This window comes from Pelophylax lessonae (genome assembly GCF_965119305.1).
Source record: "Pelophylax lessonae genome assembly, chromosome: 3".
Lineage (NCBI taxonomy): Eukaryota > Metazoa > Chordata > Amphibia > Anura > Ranidae > Pelophylax > Pelophylax lessonae.
The window spans coordinates 35,891,406-35,910,291 of record NC_138770.1 but is presented as its reverse complement, the minus strand read 5'-3'; the positions used below and the strand labels follow the sequence as shown (position 1 = coordinate 35,910,291).

General features: G+C 41.9%; 4 protein-coding genes across 4 annotated transcripts in view; 2 read left to right on the top strand and 2 right to left on the bottom strand.

Annotated features, from left to right (window-relative positions):
* Nucleotides 1-18,886, bottom strand: part of LOC309550686 (uncharacterized protein) — an 801,473-nt gene that overhangs the window by 253,729 nt on the left and 528,858 nt on the right. The window lies entirely within an intron of this gene.
* Nucleotides 1-18,886, top strand: part of LOC309550702 (uncharacterized protein) — a 975,511-nt gene that overhangs the window by 596,715 nt on the left and 359,910 nt on the right. The gene's annotated exons all lie outside the window — the stretch shown is intronic.
* The window catches only part of LOC309550720 (uncharacterized protein), a 590,048-nt gene that overhangs the window by 456,529 nt on the left and 114,633 nt on the right, over nucleotides 1-18,886 (bottom strand). The window lies entirely within an intron of this gene.
* Nucleotides 1-18,886, top strand: part of LOC309549972 (uncharacterized protein) — a gene marked incomplete at its 5' end in the record, with an annotated part of 51,406 nt that overhangs the window by 18,832 nt on the left and 13,688 nt on the right. The window lies entirely within an intron of this gene.

Below are 18,886 nucleotides of genomic sequence, written 5' to 3'. Positions count from 1 at the left end.
GTGTGAAAGGGGCCTTCAGTAATCAAGGTATAGTGTGCCCCCTTTCAATGCAGCGTGACCAGCGTGCCCCCTTTCAATGCAGAGTGACCAGCATGCCCCCTTTCAATGCAGAGAGACCAGCGTGCCCCCTTTCCATGCAGAGAGACCAGCGTGCCCCCTTTCAATGCAGAATGACCAGCGTGCCCCCTTTCAATGCAGAATGACCAGCGTGAGACGGCATAGGCGAGGCTTGGCTTGCAACGCCACCCCACCCTACACCAATGGACAGGTGAGGCACAGTCCAGCCCCGCCCCGACCCGCCATTTTCAGCCATAGGGCAGCCGCGCTGGACTTTTCCCAGCCTAAAGATGGAGGCAGCCGCAGACAGTGTGTGAACTGTGTATGTCAGAGTCAGACAGACAGAGTGACACTGCGGAGGCGCCCCCCCAGATGTTGCGCCCGGTGCAGCCGGCCCCCCCTGCACCCCCCACGCTACGCCACTGTATTACATTGCAGAGCGGTTACTTGCCTTATTAGCCAATGCTAATCCTTTGATGTGCTCTCGAGCTATCCCCCCACGATCTCTTCCTATGATTTTACGCTGGCATTAGAATATATCCCATATGAAGATTCTGATCCATTAGGTATTTACCAAGGTACGTTTTTTTCCACCCACAATAACTTTGATGCATGTTGCATGCACCATAATAATACATATTATGTCCCATCACGTAGCTACATTCACTATCTATACTATCTAATATCCGCTCCCGCACCCGTTCCCCCCCCCCCCCAGTTTTTCTATGCGTCTCCTGCCATTTCCTTTCGTGCATAATGTCCTGAGGCTGTCCTCTTGTGGTTTGGACTATTGTTCAGCAGGTGGGGTTTTCCTCCTGGGACCCTCATGGTATTATGTCTATTTAACCAATATTGTGATAAAACTTAAATACTTGCAATATTTATTCATTTTCTTTTATGTTTTATGTAGTATCACGACCATTGATGTAATTTACTAAATGCCCCTGAAGAAGCCTCCGGCGAAACATGCTGGGCGCTGCTCTAGTGGACGAGCATTGGAGTGTTCACTTTGAGTAGCCACCTATATACCCTTGTTACATGGTCATGTACACATGGTTGCATCTATATATGTGATCTATTCTATCAATTATGTCTGTTTTTTGATGTCGTCTGTTTATTATTTTTTGTTTTTTGTATTTTCTATATTATTCATCAAGCTTACAGTAAGCTGATGAGTTTTTACTCTAATGAATAAAGCTTAAATATTTTTAACTCTTTCGTCAATACGTTATTTCTACTGGTACCTTTAAAGTCCCACCCAATTGGTTTTTCCAAGCCCTCATTTATTTTTGCCTAGGCGAGAGCTCTGTAACCTCAGAGATACACTCTAAACAAGTTAACGAGGGATGTTGGTACCATTGTGCTCATTTTTTCTAGCGTCTATATTACCTAGTGACACACCTTAATCCTTTATCAGATCTCTTGCCGCTTATTAGCATCCATTTCTTTTTATTTATTTTTTTTTCTGCATATCTCCTACAGTCTAGTAGCACCCATTTCCTTTTCTATGTCTCAGCAGATCTCCTGTAGCCTATTAGCACCCATTTCCCTTTCTATGTCTCAGCAGATCTCCTGCAGTCTATTAGCACCCATTTCCCTTTCTATGTCTCAGCAGATCTCCTGCAGCCTATTAGCACCAATTTCCCCTTCTATATATCAGCAGATCTCCTGCAGCTTATTAGCACCCATTTCCCTATTAGAGAATAAAATGGCGGTAGTTCCAATGTTTTATGTCACACGATATTAGCGCAATGGATTAGGAAACAGAAAATGTCAGTAAAAAAACAGTGCAGGTAATTTTGGGGCCACAGACACAATCTATCCCCCAATTCATAGATTCCTAGAGAAGAGTTTGTTGTGGAAGTGAAGTTGGGTACAAGTCAATGAAACCCCCGACACTCCCAGCTGAGAACAATGAAGGAGATTACTATTCCAATCCTCCAACCAGTTTTCTGGCTGGGAAGGTCTGGGAGTCAATATTTCCCCAGCTGACCAGGAACAATGAAGGAGTTTACTATTCAAATCCTCAACAACTCGTTTTCCCACTCGCTATTTCCCCAGCTGGCAGAGACAAGACTTCTTGCATCGTCCAGCATCGGGAAATGGGTGATAAATACAATGACCCCTCCCCTCATCCATAAATCCCGCCCTCTTATCATCAACGTAAAAGATGTGACAACATCTGTGATAAGTCATCAACGCGTTTCACCTCATCAGTATCCACTGATAAACCATAAAGTGACATCAAAGTCCATCCAATGTCTCCTTTATACTTCAATAAATTATATCACCACCAATAAATGTCTCCAAACCTCCAGAGCTTTTTCCTCCAAATCTCAGTATATGCTCCAGCAAACCGTGCGTAGTGGACTACAAAACACCTCCTTCCCCAAACACCAATCCCGTGCTCTCTTGGTGCTCGCACTCAGATTGTTTGATCACCAGATCTCCATCACCCTCTTAATAAGTGGCTCCACAATAGCTTTGGAGGAACCCTGACTGAGAAAGGCTGGACTAGGCAGTAATATATTTCTTTTTTTTTTTTTTCTCGTTCAATACTTTTATTGAGTTTTATAAAACAGCCATAAAGCAAGTTACAAAACAAAAACAGAAGTAGAAATGCTGTTATTGTTACAGAAGTATTATAAATGTTATACTGTATAGTGAAGTTTGCACAAAAGGAAGGAACAAAAGAAAAAGGTAGAATTATTAATATGATATTCTGAGATATTAAGATTTTGAGAAGGTATTCAGAACATGGCTGTGGGGGGGAAAAAAAGGAAAAGGAAGAAGTCAGCAGGGTGTGGGTAGGGTAAAGTGGGTAAAGGAGAGGGCATCGAGAATAGAACTTGTACCACAAAAGTTAATGCAAAGTAAATAAAATATAAGTCTTAACTACCAAGCATTCAGAACCTGTTCCTCAAAACCCGATGATAGGCCATGTTTAATCCAAGGGTCCCAAATGCTTATAAATGTACTAAATTTACCGCAATCCATGGCTTCCATTTTTGCATGTAATAATGCATTATTCATCCTATGTTTAACTTCTACAAGATTCAAAGTTGTAGTCTTCCAAGCTTTGGCTATGGTTTGTTTAGCGGCATTAAGAAGCTGAAGGAATAATTTGAATTGTTTTCATGTCAGGCATGCAGGTTTTAAATTTAAAATGGCAATCACCGGATCTGGAGCAATATCTTTTTCAAACATTTTTAGATGCTAGAGAGAATATTTCTTTCCAAAAAACTGTAACAATTGAGCAATTCCACCATATATGAACATGTGTACCTATTTCCGTACAACCTCTAAAACAAAAGGCCGGATAGTTTGGTGTGAACTTGACGATTCTAGCTGGTACCAAGTACCATTGTGAAAGAACCTTGTATGATGATTCAATTGCAATAATATTTGAAGAAGATTTCGTTACAGACCAGATTTCAGACCATTCTGATTGGTTAAGTATACGGCCAAGGTCTGTTTCCCATTTCCTGACATAGTTTGGTGTATCTACGTCTGCATTGTTAAGCAATTGAGAATATAGGCTAGAAATTAGACCTCTGGAGTGTGGGTTGTTGATACAGATACGCTCAAATTGAGAGAGCTGATTCAGAATGGTACCATTTGTTATAAATGGGGTATAGAAATTTTTAATTTGGAGATATCGAAAAAGTTCTGAATGTGGTAAATTATGTGATTCACAAAGTTCAGGAAAACTTAAGATAGAAGAGCTAGAGACCAGATTAAATAGCCTTGACAGGCCTGACCTAGACCATGCCCAAAATGAATTTGGGAATTCCCAAGCCGGATAAAAGGCTGGATTTCTCAGAAAAGATTGTAGTGGATTGTGTCTAGACTGTAAATTATAATTAGTCTTTAGTCTATCCCATAAAGATAGAGAATGCTTGGTAATTGGATTAGTAATATGTTTTCGATCTGATGGTTGTAACCATAAGAGATTGGAAATTGAGATGGGGTCACATTCGATAGATTCTATCGTAACCCATAAGGGAATTTCAGTAGTGGCATGATGCTTAGTTAATTGTGCCAATTGCGCAGCTTTGTAATATGTGGCATGATGCCCATTTCGTCAATAGTTCATTAACTTTTTTCAATAATGTAGTAAAGTTGGCTGCATAAAGATCAGAATGGTTGGGAGTAAATTTTATACCCAAATATGGAATGTGCTTCAAAGACCATGAAAATGGTAACGCATTCTGTGTTAAATTTAACTCAGATTCACTCAATGAGATATTAAGGGCCGTGGATTTTTGAAAATGTATATTTAGTCCTGAAATAGCAGCAAATTTATTAAGGGTAGCAATGAGATTAGGGGCTGATATATGGGGAGATTATAGAAAAAGAAGAATGTCATCTGCAAATAAACACAACTTATGATGGTGACCACCTAGTTCTATACCAGAAATTGAGGGATTACTTCTAATACTGTGTGCTAGAGGTTCTATGAGAAGGGCAAATAAGAGAGGGGAGAGAGGGCACCCCTGACGCGTGCCTCTCTCTATGTTAAACAAGTCTGATTTATAGCCTGCGTATTTAATATATGCTTTAGGTTTGTTATAAAGCGCAGAGATACATTTTAAAAAATTTGGCCAAAACACCATTTACTAAGAGTATATTGCATATATGGCCAGGATATGGTATCAAAGGCTTTTTTAATGTCTAGTGATAGGAAGCACGAGGGGATGCGGCGTGTTTTAGCTATATGAGATAACAGAGTTGCACGTCTGATGTTGTCAGTAGCTTGGCGAATAGGTATGAAACCTACTTGATCCCTATGAATGAGTTGTCCTATGAAGTTATTTAGTCTGGAAGCTATAATTTTGGCTAAAATTTTAATATCTAAATTTAATAAGGAAATGGGTCGATAGTTTGACCAAATCGTGTCATCAGTTTGAGGCTTTGGGAGCATACAGATGATTGCTGTTAAAGTTTCCTGTTTAAAAGATTGGCCATTAAGAAGTGTATTGAAAGCATTAGCTAGGATAGGCGAAAGGGAATCAGAAAAAAACCTGGTAGTATGATGCCGAAAAACCATCAGGGCCTGGTCTTTTATTTAATTTTAGTGATTGTATAACTTGGGACACTTCATCTGGTGTTATTGATTTTTCCATAAATTCCATCTGAGACTGAGAAAGAGTCGGTAGTGATAGTTGAGCAAAGAATTAATTTGCCGCAGAAAAATTCAAATTGTTTTCAGATGAATATAGAGTAGCTAGGTGTGTTTTAAATTTCTTAAGAATTTTTATAGGATTGCTGGAAAATGTATCTCTCGAGATTTTAAGACGTATGGGCTTAAATGGTTTATGGAGTGACGCGAGCATGCGGGCCATGGGTGAATCTGGTTTATTTGCTTTAATGTAAAAATTGTGACATGATCTCCGAGGTGTCTTATCTGCAGATTCTGTAAGAAACAGATCAAATTCAAGCCTAGCTTTATCAAGATTGGTTTTATTAGAAGAAGTAGGATTATTTTGATATACTGTGTAGCATGTATTAAAGTTTTGTTTCTAATTTCTGGCTAAGTGTTTTACATTCACATCTAAAGAGTGCAGCCTGTCTCAAACAAATACCATGAATAACTGGTTTGTGTGCCTCCCACAAAGTAAGGGGAGACACATCTGGTGTTGAATTATGTAATAGATATTCAGAGAGAGCATTTTTAATATCCAGACAGTGAGATGTATTTTTTAATAAAGAGTCATTACGGCACCACATAGTGTCATGTGCTTTAGGAATAGTTGAAGCAATAACTGTGCATACTGCATTATAGTCAGACCATATGATTGGTATGACCATAGATGCAATCGTTTCAGGTATGAGACCTATAGTGAGAAATATATGGTCTATGCGGGAGAAAGTTTTATGAGGGTGCGAATAATATGTGTACAGTATCTACGCTTGTTTGGATTCACCTCTCTCCAAGAATCTACCATATTATGTTTTGCAAGCAGTTGTGAAAATGAGAGTTTATTAGGGCTGCTCGAAGAAGATATAGGGGATTTATCCAGAAATGGGAAAATAACTTGATTTGAATCACCACAAATCATAACTGCACCCATTCTATGAGAATCCACAACCTTAAAAAGATGCGAAAGAAATGGAATAGGATTTTTGTTGGGAGCATAATATGACACTATAGTGATAGCGGAGTCAATAAGGTATCCCGTGAGAATCAGATACCTGCCCTCAGGGTCCTTGATTTCATGTACAAGAGTAAATGGAGTAGACCGATGAAAGGCCACTAGCACACCTCATTGTTTTGTAGAGGCAGAGGCAGTAAAAATTTGAGGATATTTAGGACTAAAATATTTGGGAGTGGATTGTAAGGTGAAGTGTGTCTCTTGAAGACACAAAATATGTGCTTTTAATGATGCAAAGTTGCGAAAAGCTTTAGTACGTTTGTTTGGGTTATTTAGTCCCTGAACATTCAAGGACATTATGTTTAGGGGGGCCATAAGATTGTATATAAACAATGTCTAGCATACCCTACCATTGTGTAATTTGTCGATTGTTTCATACTCGATGTGGGAAAGGGGAGGAAATGTGTAGAGAAAAGGGAAGAACTAAACAGAAGGGACAATTGTGTGCTTAGCATAGAAGGTAATATATAAAACAAATAGTTAAGGCACAACCAATAGGAACGTATGCTGTTGATGGGAGATGTAAATCCCCCAACAAAGGCTAAATAGCTACTGTCAGTAGTCTCTGAAAGGGAGAGGCCACCGAGGGTAACAAATTGAGGACGCACGGAACAACCTAGGAAAGTACAGAAAACCACAAGTTAATAATCACTAAAAAATATACAGTAGTATAAGCGACTTATGCTATAATAATGAGCAGAAATCACAGTACTCCTGCCAGTAATAGCTGTGCAAGATACTGCGAATCTATGAATTCATTTAATAGGAATGAGTATCAACTATAAAGAACTTTATAGAGCTCTAAAGGAAGTTATCCATGTCTTCTAGCACATATTATAGATAGGAAGCACAGTGAAACTGAATAATAACCATATTCAAAAAAAAAAAAGGAAGATTGATTTGAACCAAGCCACAGGGATTAATCTACAATAAATAAAACTAAATGGAATTCTGTGCCACAGTGTAGTTTGCTATAACATATATGAGCTTGAGCATTTAGCTCAAAAAACAAATTAGAAGTATGTGGCAAAAAGGGATTAGATCCATGAAATATTATACTGGCAAGATAAAAAAAAAACTGAAGTCTTTTCTAGGAAAAAGAAATTGGATGACCAACATGGGACACATTGGCATAAGACAGAGGAGATAGAAGAATTATCTGGTCCATCAGTCCATGGAATCTTCAGCAGATGGAGAAGGAGAAATGAAGCGACCACGTTTATGTGAATCACAACGATTTGTTTCCCAGAGGATTTTGAGAAAGTGCATGGTGAGCCAGAGGCAGATCTGTGTCAAGCATTTTCTGAGCCTTGCAAGTTCTGGTGTTCAGTTAGGTTAAGGTCTTGAAGGGTGTTTTGAAAATCTTCAGATGAATGACATTTGTATTTAGTACCTTGGAAAGTAAAACGCACCGAAAAAGGAAAGCCCCACTGGTAGGGGATATGTTTTTGCTGCAATATTTGTAATAATGGTTTAAGAGCTCTTCTTTTATTAACGGTGATAGGAGACAGATCCGCGAAGATTTGGTATTTGTGACCCTGAAAATTTAAGGATCCTTTTTCTCTAGCAGCTGATAAGAGCTGTTCCTTTGTACTGTAATAATGGAATTTAATGTAATGATGATGTCTCTGGGTGGACCCTTTGATTTTTAGGAGATAAGGCGCGATGGACTCTGTCCATTTCCAGGCGTTCCACTGGAATAGCAGGTTGTAATTCCTGAAACAAGGCTAACATTGTCGCTTCTAAGTCAGTTATGGATTCAGGAATGCCTCTTATGTGCAAATTGGAGCGTCTTGCCCTGTTTTTAAAATCTTCTAGACGAGACTGAAGTACTAAGTTTTCCTCTTTAAGATTCTCAATTTCTGTATTTTGGTCCTGTGTAAAATTCTCAATATCCTCTATCCTTGTTTCAAGATTAGCTATGCGTGTGCCCAGCTCCCTTATCTCTTTAGTCAGGCTATTAGTAATATGGTCAGAAGTCTGTTTAAGTGCCTTTTGAAACATACGTTCAATATGTGATAATATATTGGGAGAGACTGACTCAATGTCCTTTTCATCTTGTGAAACTGAGGTACTGCAGACTGTTTCAGTTTGATATGTGAGGAGAGGAGGGAATAGTTTCACTGCTCTGTCAGCGCTGTGAGGTGATTCTGAGGCAGCTGAGGGAGAGGGAGCTGACGCCATTTTAATTGAGGTTCTGGACAGCACTTCCTTGCCACTTTTGGACTTAAATTTAGTCCAAGACCCACTGAAAACCATACCTTTATGTACAGCACAGTTTCCTGTACTAATGCTGTAAAAACTGAGCGAATATTCGGCGGGCAGCCGCTGCTGTATGTGGTTTTCTGTCCCCTGGGAGTGGAGCATCAGCCAGACATGTCTGTGTTTGAAGACTTACAGTAATATATTTCTATCCCCCTTGGTGGGAGTGGAGATGACCCATCTATAAGGATATACAGTACATACACACAACATAAGGCCGTGTTCACACTACGAGACGTTTTTCAGGGCTGCAGTTTCTCTAATCTCCACAAGGTGGTGATCTCACCTATACCCAGACAGGAAGTCTCTATGGAATTGAGATAGGCAGTGATGTCAGCTACAGCCAGGAAGTTCCGGGTGAGAGGTGAGTTGGGAGGAAGTAAAGAGGAGACATTGCTGGAGGTGGCAGCAGAGGAGGTAATAAGATCTTATTTTATATTTACACCCAGTAACCCCCCCCCCCCCCCCCCGTCATGTCCGTCCTCTTCCTCCATAGTCACTGTGACCTCTTTTATCTCCAGCAGATGATGATACACACATATATAGTGTGGAAACCTACATGAACCCCTTCAGGGTCAGAACATTTCCCCACTTACGGGGATGGAACATTCTCCTCATTTTGGAGGAAATATAAATCGGAGGTCACATTATCGGCTTTCCAGCAATACAAGGAATCAAATAAGAAATGTAAATATGAAATCAAAATGGCTAAAATCAATTTTGCAAGACAAATAGGGGATAGTAAAAAAAACCCTAAGAAATTCTTTAAATACATCAACAGCAAAAAAACGGGGTCAGAGCATATTGCACACATAATTAACCATGATGGGAGGATGGTTACAGAGGACACAGAGAAGGCAACCGTGCTTAACCGGTTGCCGACCGCCGCAAGTACATACAGTATACTGCGGTGGTCAGCCCCAGCCAGGCAAAGTGACGTATGGGTACGTCACTCGCCTGTCACTTGCTTGTGAGCCAATAGCGGGCGAGCGCGCGGAGGCGCACGCCCACCCCACCTCGTTCCCGAGGAAGTCCGTGCGTGTGACCGGCGGACCTGATGTATCATATAACACTGATTACTGTAGTAATGTCACTGGTAACCCCAAAAGTGTCAAAAATGTCAGTCAAGGGTCCGATCTGTCCGCCGCAATGTCGCAGTACCGCAAAAAAAAATCGCAGATCGCCACCATTACTCGTTAAAATAAAAAAACACCAAAAATGACAAAAATCTTTCCCTTAGTTAGTAAACGCAATAACTTTTGCGCAAACCAATCAAAATACGCTTTTTGCTAATTTTTTTTTACCAAACATATGTAGCAGAAAACAAATTGGCCTGAAATGTTAAAAAATTTAGATTTTTACATTTTTTTGGGGGGAATTTCATATAAAAAAATGTGAAAAATATTGTTATTTTTGCAAAATTGATGCTCTTTTTTTGTTTATAGCGCAAAAACTAAAAATCGCACAGGTGATCAAATACCACCAAAAGAAAGCTCTGTTTGTGGGAAAAAAAGGATGTCAAATTCGTTTAGGTACAGCGTCGCACGACCGCGCAATTGTCTGTTAAACTCACGCAGTGCCGAATCGCAAAAAAAACCCTGGTCGGAATGGAGGTAAAATCTTCCAGGGCTTAAGTGGTTAATCCTTTCTTCTCCTCAGTCTTTACACAAAACGGAAACGGAGGGGTACACTGACCATGACTGTATGGTTAGAAGTACCTCACTGGACTTGCCACTATGGCTAACAGAGGGTGAAACCAGGGAAAGGCTGGATAAAATTAACACAAATAAATCACCAGGCCCGGATGGCGTACATCCGAGAGTACTCAAAGAACTCAGTAAGATTATATCTAGACCACTGTTCCTGATCTTTGCTGACAGTATTATGACAGGAACTGTAACAGGTGACTGGAGAAAAGCTAACGTGATACCAAAATTTAAAAAAGGGCAAAGGCATATCCCGGGAAATTATAGGCCGGTCAGCAGGGCCGGTACAAGGGGTGGGCGGGAGGAACAGCTGCCCTGGGCGGAGTGTGGGAGGGGGCACCAAAACACTCAAGCATCACCTTTTTTCTAAGCTTCTGTGTTCCTAAAGCATGTCCAAAAGCAGAGCCAATAATGCGCCCATACCTCCTGCAGGCTTCCCGCCCCTTGCTGGAAAGGAGAGAAACACTTTCCCGGCCACAGGTTTTGTACAGGCTGGCTGGCTGGTTGGATCGGAGTAGTCAGAGCTCCTGTACAGGTGGGCGGAGCAAGCAGACAGCACTACACTGCAGCCTCGATCACTGCTTTCTGCCCAGCAGACATCGGAGACCGAAGATAAGAGACAGATAGCTGACTGCATTTCCTCCTCCTGTGAGTCCCGACCTGTCCTGTTTTACACTGTGCAATGCTGTGCTGTAAGCCTGTACTGACCCTTGCAGTGCAGGTTTACTAAAGAGAAAGTAAAATGTTTTTAAATAGGTTAGGAATATACTGGGACTTTTCAGGCTCCACATACTGTAGATGTATTCCACATATACACTATATCTTAATGAAAATCCTGCCTTTTAACCACTTGCCGACCACCGCAAGTACATATAATGCGGCGGTCAGCCCCGTGCAGGCAAAGTGACGTATACATGTCACTAGCCTGCGAGCCAATAGGGGGAGAGCACGCACCGCCGGAGGCATGCTCCCGCCCCCGCTTGCTCACTGTGGTCCCCGCGCATTTGACCGGCGGACCCGATGTCCGCCAACCACTCGCGATCGTCCGTTACAGCGGGAGAAAGGCAGGCGGCTAATGTAAACAAAGCCGCCTGTCATTCTCCCTTGTGTAACAGCAGAGATCATACGATCCTGCTATGTAGGATCGTAGATCTCTGCTGTTACATGAAAAGCCACATCCCTGCACAGTAAGAAGCACGCCCCTAGGGACACACTTAACCCCAATAAAGTTAACCCCTTCCCTGCCAGTGTCATTTTTAAAGTAACAGTGCATATGTATAGCACTGATTACTGTAGTAATGTCACTGGTACCTCCAAAAGTGTCAAACATGTCAGTCAAGGGTCCACTCTGTCCTCCGCAATGTCGCAGTCCCACAAAAAAGATCGCAGATTGCCGCCATTACTCATTAAAAAAAGAAAAACAATAAAAATTACAAAAATCTTTCCCTTTCTTTAGTAAACGCAATAACTTTTGCGCAAACCAATCAAAATACGCTTATTGCGATTTTATTTACCAAACATATGTAGCAGAAAACAAATTGACCTAAAATGTTAAAAAATTTTGATTTTTACATTTTTTTTAGGAATTTCATATAAAAAAATGTGAAAAATATTGTTATTTTTGCAAAATTGTCGCTCTTTTTTTGTTTATAGCGCATTATCCAAAAATCGCAGAGGTGATCAAATACCACCAAAAAAAAGCTCTGTTTGTGGGGAAAAAAAGGACGTCAATTTAATTTGGGTATAGCGTCGCACGACCGCGCAATTGTCCGTTAAAGTCACGCAATGCCGATTTGCAAAATACCCACTGGTCAGGAAGGGGGTAAAATCTTCCGGGGCTTAAGTGGTTAATAAGATATAGTGTGTATGTGGAATACATCTACAGTATGTGGAGCCTGAAAAGTCCCCGTATATTCCTAACCTAGTCAAAGATTTGACCATAAACAAGTGATATGTTGCAGCCAAACTCCAGCAAAGAGAAACAGTCCACCCTTGCAGTGCTGGCGGAAATAGCCTCATGTATACTTTCTCCAGCCAGCTGCAGCGCTCTCCTCTTCCAACCAAAGTCTCAGCATATACCATACAGGAACATTAAAGTGGTTGTAAACCCTCTCTTTCAACTTGTACCTATAGGTGCTATAAATATTTCCTAGGAGATATTTACTTTTAATTCAGCCGATCCCGTCATTGGCGCATGCGCTCTGAAGGAACGGCCACCCATGCTGTTCCTTCAGAGCCCTGTGCCGTGATGTAATCGCACCTCCGGCCAATCAGATGGCCGGAGGACAGGAAGCAGGATGGCCGAACATGTCATACATGTTTTATGGCGGATCTGAACGGTCCCCCCATGTACTGTATGTCTATGGGGCATCAGATGTCAGCAGAGACATGTCCGCTGACATCCGATCCGTCAAATCTGGATGCATGGAAACCCTATTTTCCATCCGTCTAGCAGATTGGAACGGACAGACGGTCCATTCCCATCCGATTCCCCCATAGAGATGTACGTGGACCTGACAGCTGTGTGTCCACACACAGCGCGGAGAAAAGCTGTCATCCTCCTGCTCAGCGGGGGAATCGGCGGACCGATCCCGCTGAGATAAACAGAGTCTGTTTGACGGACTATATGTGTGAAAGAGCCCTTAGGTAAAGCTGGGTACACATAGATCAAAATTAGTTTGGTTCAGCAGGGACCAGCTGAATGTTGATCTATGTGTGGCCTTGCCTGTTAGACAGAAGCCGCCTGTTAGATCAGCTTCTGTAGAATGGGAGCCTGCTGGAAAACCTTGTTCGATCAGCAGCTTGCAGCCAATCAGCTGCAATGCTGATCAGCGTATTCTGACACAAAAGAGTCCCCACTGTCAGAATATGTCTCGTGGCGGGGATTTCTGCATCCACCTCTCGTGTGGATGGATGAATCTGTAAGTATTTTTTTTTCAATTCAGCCAACTGGCTGAACCAAAAAAAACCTATGCATGTGTGCCAGATCAACCTATTTGCACCACATTGTTGTGCAGATCACATGCGATGTCTGTGCAATGTGATTTCAGCCATACAAACTTTTTAGCTGAAATCGCATCGCATTTGCACAATAATGGTGCAGGGCCCATTTTTTGGTTCGCACTGGAATCGCATTGCAGCCGTGTTCACACCTATGCGATCCAATTCCTGCACTATTTCACAGTTCCCACTACGATCTGCGAACCAATCTGGAGGTGTCATCATTACCTTTACATTGACACCCCCCCAGAGATTTGCAGATCTCAGTGTAAACCAATTTGCGATTCTGGTGCAATGCGAGAACCGGCACTGAATAGCAGGGTTTCCCGCATCACACCAGTGTCAACCGGGACTAAGTGGTTTTACCCTTATCCTCTGCTCCTGGAATAAAAAAGTTCCATACACACAATGAAAATATCAAACCATTTTTTTTTTTTACATGCTAGTCTTAGGAATATACTGGGACTTTTCAGGCCCCATTGCAAGGGTTGATTTGTGTTTTTTTCCTGAAGTTGGGATTTAAACGTTTATTATGAAAAAAATTCAGGGAAGACATTTGGGTCAGACAGGTACATAAGTTGGTGGTTTAATGTATATATTGAGTGTTTGTTTGTATGTATGCATGCATGCATATATGAAATGCCTCATAGGGGTAAATTATTCAGTCCTGACCTTTGCACTCTATGCATAGGTGTAATTATCAAGTGTGGTTATCAGGCATAGGTAAGATGACTGGTCATGCACAACCCGGGGGGGCGCAGATTGGCATGTTCGCCCTGGGCGCTGGATAACCTTCTCCCAGCACTGCCAGTCATCCTGACGTCAATGGTATGCAAACTTCTGGAAGGGATGATAAGGGACTATATCCAAGAGTTTTCTAAAGAGAATAACATCATCAGCAGTAATCAGCACAGGTTTACAAATGGGTGTTCTTGTCAAACCAATCTGTTAACATTCTATGAGGAGGTGAGCTGTGAGCTAGATAGGGGTAGACCAGTGGATGTGGTGTACCTGGATTTCGCTAAGGCGTTTGATACAGTTCCCCACTTCCCCACAAACGCTTAATTTATAAAATAAGGTCTGCAGGTATCAACCACAAGGTTTGCTCTTGGATACGGAACTGGTTAAAGGGGCGTGTCCAAAGGGTGGTAATAAATAATGCATACTCCGACTGGTCTGGGGTGGAAAGTGGGGTCCCCCAAGGCTCAGTCCTGGGACCAATTTTGTTCAATTTATTCATAAATAGCATTGAGGACGGGATCATTAGCTCTATATCAGTTTTTGCAGATGACACAAAATTGGGCAGGGCAATAACTGCACAGCATGAAGCAGATATCCTACAGAATGACCTGAACAAAATAACAGAGTGGGCAACAACATGGAAAATGAGGTTTAATGTGGAGAAGTGTAAGGTTTTGCACTTGGGGACTAAAAACATAAAAGCACAATACACTTTCGGGGGGGAACCTCTGGGGGAATCAAAAATGGAGAAAGATCTGGGAGTCTTGGTAGAGGATAGACTAAGCAATAGCATGCAATGTCAAGCTGCAGCTGCCAAAGCCGGCAGAATATTAGCATGCATAAGGAAGGGGATATATTCCAGAGATAAAACTATAATCCTTCCACTTTATAAAACTCTGGTCCTACCGCATCTGGAGTATTCTGTCCAGTTCTGGTCGCCAGTCCTCAGGAGGGATGTGTTGGAGCTGGAGAGAGTCCAGATAAAGGTAACTAAACTAATTAGGGGATTGGAGGTCCCTGGAGAAGAGACGCCTATGAGGGGGACATGATGACGATTTACAAATACCTCAACGGTAATCTTGGCATAGAAAAAAAAACGATTCAGTCGCAACGAATGCATGAGGACACGAGGCCATACAATGTGATTAGAGGAGAAGCAATTTAACCTCAGACTACGCAGGGGTTTTTGTTTTACAGTAAGGGCTACAAGATTGTGGAATTCTCTACCACAAATGGTAGTAACTGCAGGAAGTATGGCTACTTTTAAAAGACTCTTGGATGTACATCTCAAGGATCAAAACATTCAGGGGGGATGGGAAATGATTACGTCCACCCACACCTACACAGGTTAAACTGGATGGACTATCATCTTTATTCAACCTCAACTACTATGTAACTATATATGAGATGTGTCACCTTTCTCACCAATCACCTTCTCAACTCATCAGTCTATACTAACGGATTATACGGCTTTTATTAGTGGTGGGGATTGGAATATGTATATCTTTATTTTATGAGATTAAAATAGAAAAGAAGAAAAATGTAATTTGTAGTAAATGTCCTGAAAACAAAGGTTTCCATAATGATCCCAGTCTCAGATATTCATCCTAAAATGTGATCAGTAAAGTCTCCGGAGTACACGGAGATCACAGGAATAAAATGTGAAAAAATTATGTGTTGTAATGTTCTGGTACCTTTGGGTACCCTAATTACTCTTTCATAAGTGTATGCGCCCCACCATTCTCTTTTGGTAAGGTGCGCATACACCTTTAAGACTGATGCTGTCATCACTGAGCGCCGGACTGGATGGCTATTTAGATCGCCGGCTCTCACTCACATGTGTTCGTTCAAACTGCTTTGTACCTTGATGCTAACCTGTCTTGAAGCTCTCGTGCTTGCAAGCATACCTCGCTGTCGGAACCACGCTGCGCTGATCCCTGTATCCCGCTACCGGATCATCCGCTCTTGCCGAACCTCTCCTCTGCTACATTGCTATTAGTGATAAGTACCCCACAGGGGAAACCTCTATGACCTTCATACTAAAGCTTACACTATCTAGCTCTGCATACTAAGGACTATTACTACATCTGCATTATCTAAGATTGCTAGCTCTTGAGCCTACTACCACCTGTTCTTGCACTGGGTTGATCTCTCCTGTATGTCCACCTGCTACTCTGTCATCTATACATGATTGCTAAACCTATCTGCATCCCATCTGCTACTATCTTCCTTTCAAGTGTCTGTCATCTACCATCTCTACCCAACCTGTCTCTTCAGCCTATCATCACTGTGTTACTATATACATAAGTCACTCTAGGAAACATCTTATTGAGTGTGTGTATTTACTTGCTGAATTGAGATCATCCACACATGATGAGTCATTGGGAGTTGGGATTGGTGTCTCAGCGTTTCTCTACATGACTACTGAAGTGGAATATTTCTGCAGCTGAAAATCCACATCATACATAAAATGCAGGAGCGTTACATGTGTACAGAAACCTCACAGAGCGCCCCTCATATCTCCTCCTCCCAATGTCCCTTCAACCAGAGTCAGAGAATCCTATGACATCACACTGACCTCACAGCTCCTCCTCCCAATGTCCCTCCAACCAGAGTCAGAGAATCCTATGACATCACACTGACCTCACAGCTCCTCCTCCCAATGTTCCTCCAACCAGAGTCAGAGAATCCTATGACATCACACTGACCTCACAGCTCCTCCTACCAATGTCCCTTCATCCAGCCCTTTTTTATAATGGTCTTAGAATGTGGGCAGACCCCTTGAATCTTTACAATCAAATCATAACTGTTGATCCTGTATTTTATGTATTGATGTCTGAATTCCTTCTACCAAGCCTTTAACCTACAGAGTGTGGTGGTTCTTGAAGTAGGGCTTTAATAAAACACAGACCTGACCAGAGAGGATATGAGGAGGATGCTAGAAAAACCATTTGATCTTACTATTTGTGTTCAGATCTAGAGTTTTCCTCCTGTGAAGTCTGGATATTATATGACCATCACATTGCCTCCACCTCCCTCCCTGATAGAATAAAGAAATAAAAAGAAGGTTCTTGAAGTCCCCAGAGAGATCAACGAGGAGAGGTGAGCGGTGCTGGGAATTCTGGGACATTATCCAGTAACAGACAAGGGATGTGTCTGGATGGTAACTGTATCCTTGTGTGTGTCAGGTTCCTATAAGGTGTCAGGATGTCACTGTCTATTTCTCCATGGAGGAGTGGAAGTATTTAGAAGGACACAAGGATCTCTACTAGAGTGTCATGATGGACAATCAGCTGCCCCTCACATCACCGAGTAAGAGGAGACTTTTAAAGGAGAGAGCAGTACGGAGGGTCCACCTAGACCCCCATCATCTGATAAACACATAGAAACAATGTATTCAGTCAGTGTGTGTGTTTCCTACAGATGGATCCAGTAATGGGAACCCACCAGAGAGATGTCTCCATCCTCTGTATTCCCGGGATTCCACACAGGAAGGTCACACCATCCCTCACCAACATCAGGTAGATGAGGAACAATCACTGATAGTTATGATTTCTATACAAGTACAGTCAGGTCCATAAATATTGGACATCGACACAATTCTAATCTTTTTGGCTCTATACACCACCACAATGGATTTGAAATTAAACAAATAAGATGTGCTTTAGCTGCAGACTTTCAGCTTTAATTTGAGGGTATTTACATCCAAATCAGGTGAAAGGTGTAGGAATTACAACAGTTTGTATATGTGCCTCCCACTTTTTAAGGGACCAAAAGTAATGGGACAATTGGCTGCTCAATGTTAGTCCCTCATTATCGCATTTACAAGGAGAAGATAAAAGGTCCAGAGTTAATTTCAAGTGTGCTATTTGCATTTGGAATCTGTTGCTGTCAACTCTCAATATGAGATCCAAAGAGCTGTCACTATCAGTGAAGCAAGCCATCATTAGGCTGCAAAAACAAAACAAACCCATCAGAGAGATAGCAAAAACATTATGTGTGGCCAAATCAACTGTTTGGAACATCCTTAAAAAGAAAGAACGCACCGGAGAGCTCAGCAACACCAAAAGAAACGGAAGACCACGGAAAACAACTGTTGTGGATGACCAAAGAATTCTTTCCCTGGTGAAGAAAACACCCTTCACAACAGTTGGCCAGATCAAGAACACTCTCCAGGAGGTAGGTGTATGTGTGTCAAAGTCAACAATCAAGAGTAGACTTCACCAGAGTGAATACAGAGGGTTCACCACAAGATGTAAACCATTGGTGAGCCTCAAAAACAGGAATGCCAGATTAACGTTTGCCAAACAACATCTAAAAAAGCCTTCACATTTCTGGAACAACATCCTATGGAAAGATGAGACCAAAATCAACTTGTACCAGAGTGATGGGAAGAGAAGAGTATGCAGAAGGAAAGGAACTGCTCATGATCCAAAGCCTACCATCTCATCAGTGAAGCATGGTGGTGGTAGTGTCATGGCATAGGCATGTATGGCTGCCAATGGAACTGGTTCTCTTGCATTTATTGATGATGTGACTGCTGACAAAAGCAGCAGGATGAATTCTGAAGTGTTTCGGGCAATATTATATGCTCATATTCAGCCAAATGCTTCAGAACTCATTGGACGGCGCTTCACAGTGCAGATGGACAATGACCCGAAGCATACTGCGAAAGCAACCAAAGAGTTTTTTTTAAGGGAAAGAAGTGAAATGTTATGCAATGGCCAAGTCAATCACCTGACCTGAATCTGATTGAGCCTGCATTTCACTTGCTGAAGACAAAACTGAATGCCCCAAGAACAAGCAGGAACTGAAGACAGTTGCTGTAGAGGCCTGGCAGAGCATCACCAGGGATGAAACCCAGCGTCTGCTGATGTCTATGCATTCCAGACTTCAGGCTGTAATTGACTGCAAAGGATTTGCAACCAAGTATTATAAAGTGAAAGTTTGATTTATGATTGTTAA